Below are 9,098 nucleotides of genomic sequence, written 5' to 3'. Positions count from 1 at the left end.
ATAATATTAAAGAGCATTACAATAACACTGTATTTGGAGTGATTACACTTATCCACAAGACTGTCTGGCAGATTGCAGGGTCTAACCAGATGTTCTGATTCACAAGTACTGTTGCTCATCCTATAAAGTAAACTTATTTTAAAGTTTTAAAGACCAAAACAGCTTAAAATACCCCTCTATATAATAGGTAAATCTAATCAAATGCTTTCTTTACTTACAGAATCTATCTATGGAAAACTGGAGTAGAAAATTCACTGAATAACTGTCATATTAATGCTGCTATTGAAAGCAGAAATTACAATTTTCATAATATTTGATTTTTTTTTGGTGTTGTAGTATATCAGATTTAATCTAAAAAATATAAATCGATGTCTTTTGAGAACATCTAGCAACGGAAATGTTCTATTTATCCTGTGATAATTCAGGCAACAGCAATGATTATTCTTCCTGTCAGAGTCTCTCAAATGTGATTTGCAGCTTGCTTGGAAGGTAGGGCCAGAATTGGGTGTGATACTTCAGATGAAATTGTGTAATAATTAACAAAAAATTAAAGAAGAGTAAATCGTGTGTCTAGCATGCAATGCTTTTGTTCATGTATCAGTAGAAAGATTTTTCCATTTCCTTGTGAGAACATTAACTTTCATTTAGCTGGTGATCCTCAGTAATACCTTGGTTCCTTTTGAAAAGCAGGAACCAGTCATTCTGCGTGTTATATTTGTACAACTGTATTGTCCCATCTAATGTGTAATTTGTCAGTTTTGATGCTTGAACAGCATCCTGTTTTTTGAGGAAGTATCTTCAACTGATCAACTTTGCAACTTTAATTCTGTCTTCTGCTTTCCGTGTCAGCTGCTAGGATTTGCCCTGCCCTGATCCTTAATAAAAATATAACTCAAGTACTGAAACTGGCCCTTTCAAGATTCTGTTGAATGTAAAATTCCAGATAGAGAGATTGTAACCAAATCAGCAGTTGAAAGAAGTTTGGCCTGGTAAACCTGGTTACGAAATGTGTGATCTGTTGTTGCCTCCCTTATGTTGTATTGTGGTTGTGTATTTTTCTCCACCATTAGAAGCCTGAATGCAAGAAGCGCCAGGTGCTTATTTCTGTTGATAGTCTTATAAATATTAAAAGTGCATATTCCTTCAGTGCTTGGCACAACACTAGAAAAAATAGCATTTCACCCCAGAAGTTCAGAACTAAGGTCAAACTTGTAATGGAGAATAAACCAAAAGCTTTTTAATCCTCTGTGTGTTCTGCTTTCATTGGAAAAACTAAACATAATGAAATCCCTAACATGTTTAAGAAAAAAAAATCCTGTCTGTTGTTACAGTAAATATGGACTGAAGTTGTGTTTTCTGATTTGAAATTGTCACAATGTGCTGTGGAAGTGTGGTTGCATTTGTAAGTGCTCACATACTCTGTAAATAGCTGCTCAGGAAGTTGTCAGGAGTCGGTGACAGCTCCCACTTGGACTAAATCTGTAATCTATGGTGTAATATGAAATATGATCCAGTATTTGCTCATGCCCTTTATGATTTAAATGTGGTGAAGGTCTTTCTTTGATTATTGGGGGTTTTGGTATCAATGTGAAACAATCATGTTCATTGATGTTCACTGATCTATGGAGTTTTTCTTCTCTGTGGCTATCATTTGGTACTTGCAAATGCAGGTGGCAGTAGATGTTCCTTGCAGTACATGGCAAAGTCTAACTGGGCCACCCACAGCCCAAAGCTTATTGAATTAGTCTGGGTCCTTCCTTATGGAACCACTAATCTGTCACTCTCCCCTCCTGTGTGCTTGTACTTAGCAGCAACAAGGACTTGTTTTAGTCATACCCTGCCAGCTAAAACTCTGCTTTTGTTGATAAAAGTGTTCATATTTTCAAGAATGCTTCCTCTGCATCACAAGTTTTGGTGTAGCATCAGTGAGCATATTTCAGTACATCATTTATATCTAAGATTGTCACCCAGAGGACCTCCCTGACCTTCCCCTAGGAGCACATTGAAGAATAGATTCTAAAATCCATGCACGCATCATCTTGGGCTTTTTCTGGCTGATGAAATGGAGTTTATCAGATACAGAGTTTCTAGAACTAAAAACAGAAAAACAACTCAGTAACTACCCTTTCATTATAAAAGTGCTCTTTACCAATATGATGTCAAACAGGAAGGTATTTAGTATCTTCCAAAACAAATTTTTTAGATAATTTCTGAAGAAAATTATGTTAGATTCTTTTCCTCATGCATTTCACTATCTTTTATCTCTAATGACATCCTAACAAAGAAGCACTCTGCAGAAAGATTTTAAAGAGCAAAACGAAGCGCTTCTGTGTGTGGGGAACTTCTGCCAAGTAAGAAGTCCAGTATGAGAGGAATAGCAAACATATTTGAAAGCAACAGCAAAGCTGTTGACAGTAAAGAAAGGCTGTAGAGACTCGAAAGTAAAGTAGTGGCTTCTGTTATTAAACTAAGGTAAATATCTTTGTATCAGCAGTCAGAATTATTGGGAAGAGGGGGAGGATTTGGTCAGAGAAATGGTTATTGCTATTATTGAGAGACAGCTGGAAAGTCGATGCTTAGGCATATAAAGCTCATGCTGTAATAGTCACTGCAGCTTTTTTAGGTGTGAACAGAGATGGCTTTTCCTTCAGTGTAATTCAGAACAAATATCTAACTTAAAGATATTATCTGAGTTTTGTATCAGAGTATCAGAAGCATTTGCTGAAAGAAACAAGAGCTAGTAAAAAAGCTAGTGAAAAGACAGTTTTGTTTTGCCGTGTTGAGCAGACATCCATCCATCAGGGGGTGTCAGGCTGAGATTTATTCTAGCTAGAAGGAAAAGGTATGGGGTTTTTTTCAGCTCAGCTTTAAGTGGTCAGAGGTCTTGTCAAAATCCCATCAATGGTTGCATCTTCCACTTTCAGGTCTCTCTTTGTGGGAAAACTAGCTAAGTACCAGACCATGGCACAAAGGAGTTCTGTAAAGTATGGAATAAATTATTTTAGAGATGTATAGTAACAAGCTGTGCAAGAGGCCTCAAGTACTATCTTGTTGAAGATAGTACAGCGCCTATTATAATGTTGTGCAAATGAAGTGCCCAGACACAGCCAGTTCTCACCCATGCAAACATTGGTAAAAAAAATGTACTGATAGTTAATTTATTCACATCTCTAGATCATGACGATGTCTCAAGATTTTAGCATGACTGGTTTAGATTCAGTTTTCAGGCTGAAGACCCAGTGATTTTTATTTTCTATTAGTTCTTTTCAAGCACACAAGGTGGGATCAAAACCAGTGCTATGTGATTTATTTAGATAGATAATCAGCAGGGGCTTATAAACAAACAGTGTCTGGTCTGGCAAAGGCTGAACTTCACTGCTGAACCTGCCTGCTTAAGCAGGTTCAGTGTAATTAGTTTTACATAACACTTTTGCTTCTCAAAAAATCGAGTTCTCTGCAAAATGCAGGCTGTTTTTATTAACTGCTCTGCATGTGCTCTTTTTCATGCTGTGGTAATTCGTTCTGTGATGTATACTTTTTGCCCTGTTTATAATTTTCAGATCTCTACCAGGAATGTTCTTTTTACCTCAGGTGTAAGTAAATCTTTTGCTATTGTTCTTAGTATCTGCTGAGAATATATGATTAAGAGGAATTTTGATTAGATGAGGTGTCTAATTTTAAGGCAGTCAGGTATTTCTGGCAAGGTTGTGACTGATTTGATGTGACTCTCGCGGCTGTTTGTCTATAGTAAAGCTACTACGCGTGGTAAAAAACATCATGACACGTTGTGTGTTTCAGTTGCTGAAAACAAACTACTGCTGTGCTGCAGCCTCATCTATAAAAGGGCAACATCATTTATGCATCCAAAATCTTTTCAAAACATGATCTGCAAAATGTTAGTGGTAATATTTTGGCAAAGTCTTTGCAGGGTTACACCCAATTTGCGGTTCTCTATCAATCAGTCTTCACATCACTGAGAGCACTGCAGAGGAACCAGTAAGCAAACTACAGAAGTTTTCTTTGAAACAAGGCCATAGTGGAGAGGAGAAGTCTGACCTGTGTGGTGGTAAATATGTGTAGATTTGTGAGCCAATTTTGTAAGCAGACAATGATGAAGGATGAATAAATTTGATGTAATCAGAATTATTTACAAGGTTTGCATTCAAAGTCTTTTGATGTTCCTTTAACAAGACGAGAAGCCATGGAGGAGACTGATAGCTCTGTCACAAATTTGAACCTATTTTCAGCCTATCTATTACTACTTATAAGCTCTCTAGCATGTAAGATTCATCTACAGGTGTTGAACTGTCAGGACATTTATGCAGAAACAGTGCTGTTCTGTTGGAGGAATGCCATGCCCTGAGGAGTGTATCACTAAGGCTTCTGTAGTCCCTTCAGCTTGTACTTTTAATGTTCCTTTCTCATGGTATTTTTGCTGCTTCAATTTCGGTCTCAAACGGTTGCATTGGAGCACTCTGTGTTTTCCTTTTTGGACATGTATATGTCATGTTTGTTGACCTAGTTTCAGTGAAGAGCTGGTGCACATTTGTTGGTTTTGTGGCATTTGGGAACTCATTCTTCTCTCAGCTTTTCCATCCTCACCTTCTACATCTGCAGCATCATGTTCTAGAGGCAACACAGCTAAAATCCTGTGAAGGCTGTTACAGAGAGGAGCTTTAAAGTTTCTTGGAATCTAGGTGTGTTTTATGCACCACTGTGTTTACTAGGAACAGTAGTAATTATAGCCACTTTCAGGATTCTTCTCTTCAGGGGTCACGGCTGGGTTTTGCCTCTGAAACCGCAGACCCCAGATTAGATACCTTCTTTTTTTGATGCTTTTACATACAGCTTTAGCACAGCCACTGTCAAACATGGTTTTGAGTATCAAGAGAGTTTGGCCTTGCTTTAATTATAGGCTAGATCATACCTCTACAGTCCGGATCTCTCGACAGCTCTCATGCATTCTTTATGAAAAGCTTTCTTGAGACACTTCTTGTGATCCAAGCAGAAGAAAGGCTTCGCTATGGTTTGTAGGGTTATGCCTGCTATGTGGTAAGCCATTCAGAGGTTTGGAGGGGGTGCTTGACTTTGTCTTAGCTGGCTGAACCTCTGAGTTGCAGATGAACTCTGCACATCAGTTTTACTCTGTGTGTTTTCACAGGCAGCATACAGATTTATTTATTTTTAAAAAGCATACTTAGATGATACACCAGATGTCTTCTCTTGACCTGTACATAAACTAGTCTGTAACTTCAAGTGGGGTGAGAAGTTACTAATGAGGAAGCCAGCTGCATCTCACTACATTTCAAGCCACTTAGTTAAGCTGTCAAGAACAAAAGTTGTGAAGTCCGTATTTTTGCTCTTCCCATTTTAGGAAAGATTTTTAATGTAAGCACTGTATTTGCTTCTAGCGCATGTTTTATAAAAAAAAATAAAAAATAATCTGAGCTTGTTCTCAGTCCCACAATGGCCACAGTTTTATAAACCTCACTTGCAGTGAAAAATTAACCAAAATTCTCTTCTCCTTGCAGCAATTGCACAGCATTTGTGAGAGCAGTTACTAACCTTTGCTCTGTCATCTTGAATAACTTCTTGGCTTGATCATGTTTCTGATGTGCCCAACATTTGGCTGTTTGTAAATTCTCATTTGAATCTATGGCTGTGTAAAATACACTTCTATTTATCCATATGCCTTTAGCTGTAGGCAGGTATTCTTTGTTTCCCCTTCTGATGCTAAATTTGTCAAATCTGAAGAATCAGCTGGCACCAGTTGTATGCTGGAGACGCTGAAGAGCAGAACTCAGTGATCTGAAAAGCTATTGCAGTTCAGTGTGTCCAGACATGCAAATGTGTTTATAAAAGTCTGCTTACCAGCTGGGGATTACATTTAATGTTATTCATAGGGCATGGCTTGATATGATGTGCTCAGATGTTACATTTATTAGTGCAGTGTTACTGGATGCATGATATGTAACACCCCAGTGAACTCTGGCATGTAATTGCCTGTCACTTTCTGGTGTTTCCTTTCTGTTGTTTCCTTTCTGTTTCAGCTTACACCCAGAGCTACCCTGTGCCTCAGAGTTTGTCCAGGAAGAGAAAGGGCAAGTAAAGGGTGGCCCACAGCCCATGTGGAGCAACAGCTCCAGAGTATTGCTCTATGTGAATGAGCTGAAACTGACTCTGATTTCCCAGCAAGAAATACACCTGTGCTTAAGCAACTAATTGACTGTTCAGGCTCTTCAGCGTTAGTGAACATTCATGTAGAAGGGGTTTTAAACTTCCAGACAAGTTTCCAGATTTCACTGTCTGATTGCTCAGTGTGGTTCTATCTATCCATTTTTGTGTTGACTCAAAAATCTCATCTGAAGCACAAGTTGAAGCCCAGAAGGCTGGAGGAGCCTTCATCTGCCCACAGGCTTTCTACAGAAACAAAGCCCAGGGACCTGCCCAGCATCCCTCTCCCATATATACATTTGTACAGCACAGCATCTGGGCAGGAATTATTTTAAACGGAAATGTGCTAGACATCTTCTGCATCTATTTGGCTGGGTGATTAACCGCAACCAGCATGGTGCTGGCAATGTGTATCCCCTCACACAGTCCTGCATGTCCTGTTCTCCGCCTGTGTGCAACTGGGACACGGGCGGTTGGATTCCAGCCTCATAAGCTAAGCCTTAGATTTCAAAGGTCATAATATGCCAAATTTTTATTGGCAGCAACCTTAGGTTTGAGCTGCCAGAACCAGAAATGCCTCTGAAGTCAAAGGGCACCAGAGCTCCCACTTGCAACCCAAGAGCAGTGTCCTGCCTGTAACTGCCACACCAATATTAGATCGATGATGACTGCCTTACTCATTGCCTTTCTGCTTTGTCTAGCATCAACTGTCTATCTTACTTGCCAAGTGGACACTTAACTTCAAGCACTGCTACTTTTGTCTTTTCTGAGCATTGTTCTCTCTGATAACTTGTTTTCCCTTTAACCCACAGGGCTATGTATTCAGCATTGATTGATTACTGTACCCATTCAATAGCTTTTAAATTCAGCCAATGTATGGATTAAAACAAAACCCCAGTTTTTTTCTGCTCTCAAGGTATTGGTAAGCTATATCTCTGCAGAAGGTATGATGGTGGGTACCTCATCTGTCTTCAATTCCTGAATGATTGCCATGTAACCAATAGTGGTGGTTGCAGACTTTTTTGCTCTCTGGCAATTAGCCCTGGTGTCATCCGTGAACTCCTATTCATGCCTTACTTCTCTGCTATAACTTATATTTGGAAGGAATGGTGTAATTTTTTTGCAGAGTGCTGTCACTTACCATGTAGTGTCCTTTAGACTCTAATAAAGAAGGATTGTTTTTGGGACTTGTGCCCTCATAGAAGTCTCAGATGTAGTAGCTTTGTTGGAATATATATGGACTGAGTGGTCTTGGGAAGTGCTGCAACAAGGAGGCCTGTATCTAATGTGTTTTCATGTGGAGGTGAGCTTCAGGGAGACTTGGGTGCCCAGCTATATGCTGCTGGAATGCTTCAAAACATCACGCTTGAACTACCAGTATGTATAAATTAATTTCTCTTATGTAGAAAAACACATTTCCATCTCTCATATGTACATTTAATCTTGATATCGCAGTTAATTAAATATTTTAATGTTTGTGCCTAGGAATGGAGAAGGTAGCCAGTGTCATGGGGTGGTGTTTCAAACATAAGGCTGTGAGAAAGTGCTGCTTTACCTCCTAGTGAGTCAGATAAGCAGTGGAAGTAGTAGGCTTCTACAAAAGGATGGTAGTACATGCACCAGGTAGCACTGAGGCATTTTATGTTTATTCAGGACATCTCTGAACTATCCCAAAACAATAGCTCTTGCTAGGACCTCCTTCTTTAAAAGACGAAACCAACACAATTGTTTGCTGTACAAGTGGTGTGGTGTTTGGTTTTGGTTTCTTTTTAGCTAGGAAGAGCTTGCTCTGCAATTAAGTAGACACAGAGGGACTTTCACTCTTTCTGGGAAAGAAAGACATCACAGCTATAATTTAACTGTGTAACAGTGCTCCTGCTGCTTTTCATGGTGCCTTTCATCACACCTTACAACTCCTTGGTTTCTTCCTTCTTCCACTCCTTTGGAAGTGGAAGCTTCCTGTGGTTTCACTGTCAGGATTTTTGCTCCTATTCTGCATCTGTGGCTATATAATGTTGATCTTGAAGAGGCAGTTACAGGGCTATGTGTATTCCTCAAACTGAATGATGAGCAGCCTCTTAACTAGGAAGTAATTAATTTCCAACATTCTTTGATGCATTCTTTAATTAAAATATATTATGGTGATTGAGATAAGGCCAGCAGAGAGCAGCAGCTCCCTTTCAGCACTGATGGGATTCACATAATTCAGCACATAAATGGGGTTCCTCTGGAAAATACAGGACTGCTTCCTGTACCAGCCCTGATTATCCCAAATTACACCCAGCTACTGAGAGTGTGATGAAGAAGCCTGATGATGTGTCTAGATTGTCAAGTCAACAGGACATCAGCTGGTTTTTAAATTCCCCCTCAACGAGCTCGTCTGCCTGCTAACAAAATCCTTATAATCTCAACCTCTCTGACAGAGGTATGGTGGCTACTGATATGGGGAACAACGATTTGGTTGTAGTCTGGACTATACCTGCAGGTGGAGTTACTCTGAATTAGGTATTTGCATGTTGTCTGTCCCAGTTGGCACCTGTGTTTCCTTCTGTATAGACAGCCTTTTAGATTACAGTTCTGTATAGGCTTGTTTGTGACGGGGTACAATTAGCAAAATCTCTTGTGACGAGTGATGCAGAGACTATATCATCTTGCCATGGGAGTGCAGTGGTTTTACACTGATTCCACAGACTAATGGAGGGGATTGGACAAAGTGACAGCAGGCTCAGCTTTATAACCCTTAGACAATGAAAATTACATCTAAGATTTTGCTAGAGTTGTAATTTTAGTATTAATTGTAGTAGTACTTTTAGTAGTAATAAATACAGTAGATATTCTATTTGTTATATTTATAAAATTTATAAATAAACAACAGACTTTTCAGCCTATTAATAAGAGGGAAAGATAGTGTGTGGTGGTAGATC

The sequence above is a fragment of the Neopsephotus bourkii genome, unplaced genomic scaffold, assembly GCF_033783945.1.
Source record: "Neopsephotus bourkii isolate Nb327-2 ecotype Australia unplaced genomic scaffold, CSIRO-AGI_Nbou_v1 NB_234, whole genome shotgun sequence".
NCBI classification, from domain to species: Eukaryota; Metazoa; Chordata; class Aves; order Psittaciformes; family Psittacidae; genus Neopsephotus; species Neopsephotus bourkii.
This window is presented reverse-complemented; position numbering follows the sequence as displayed.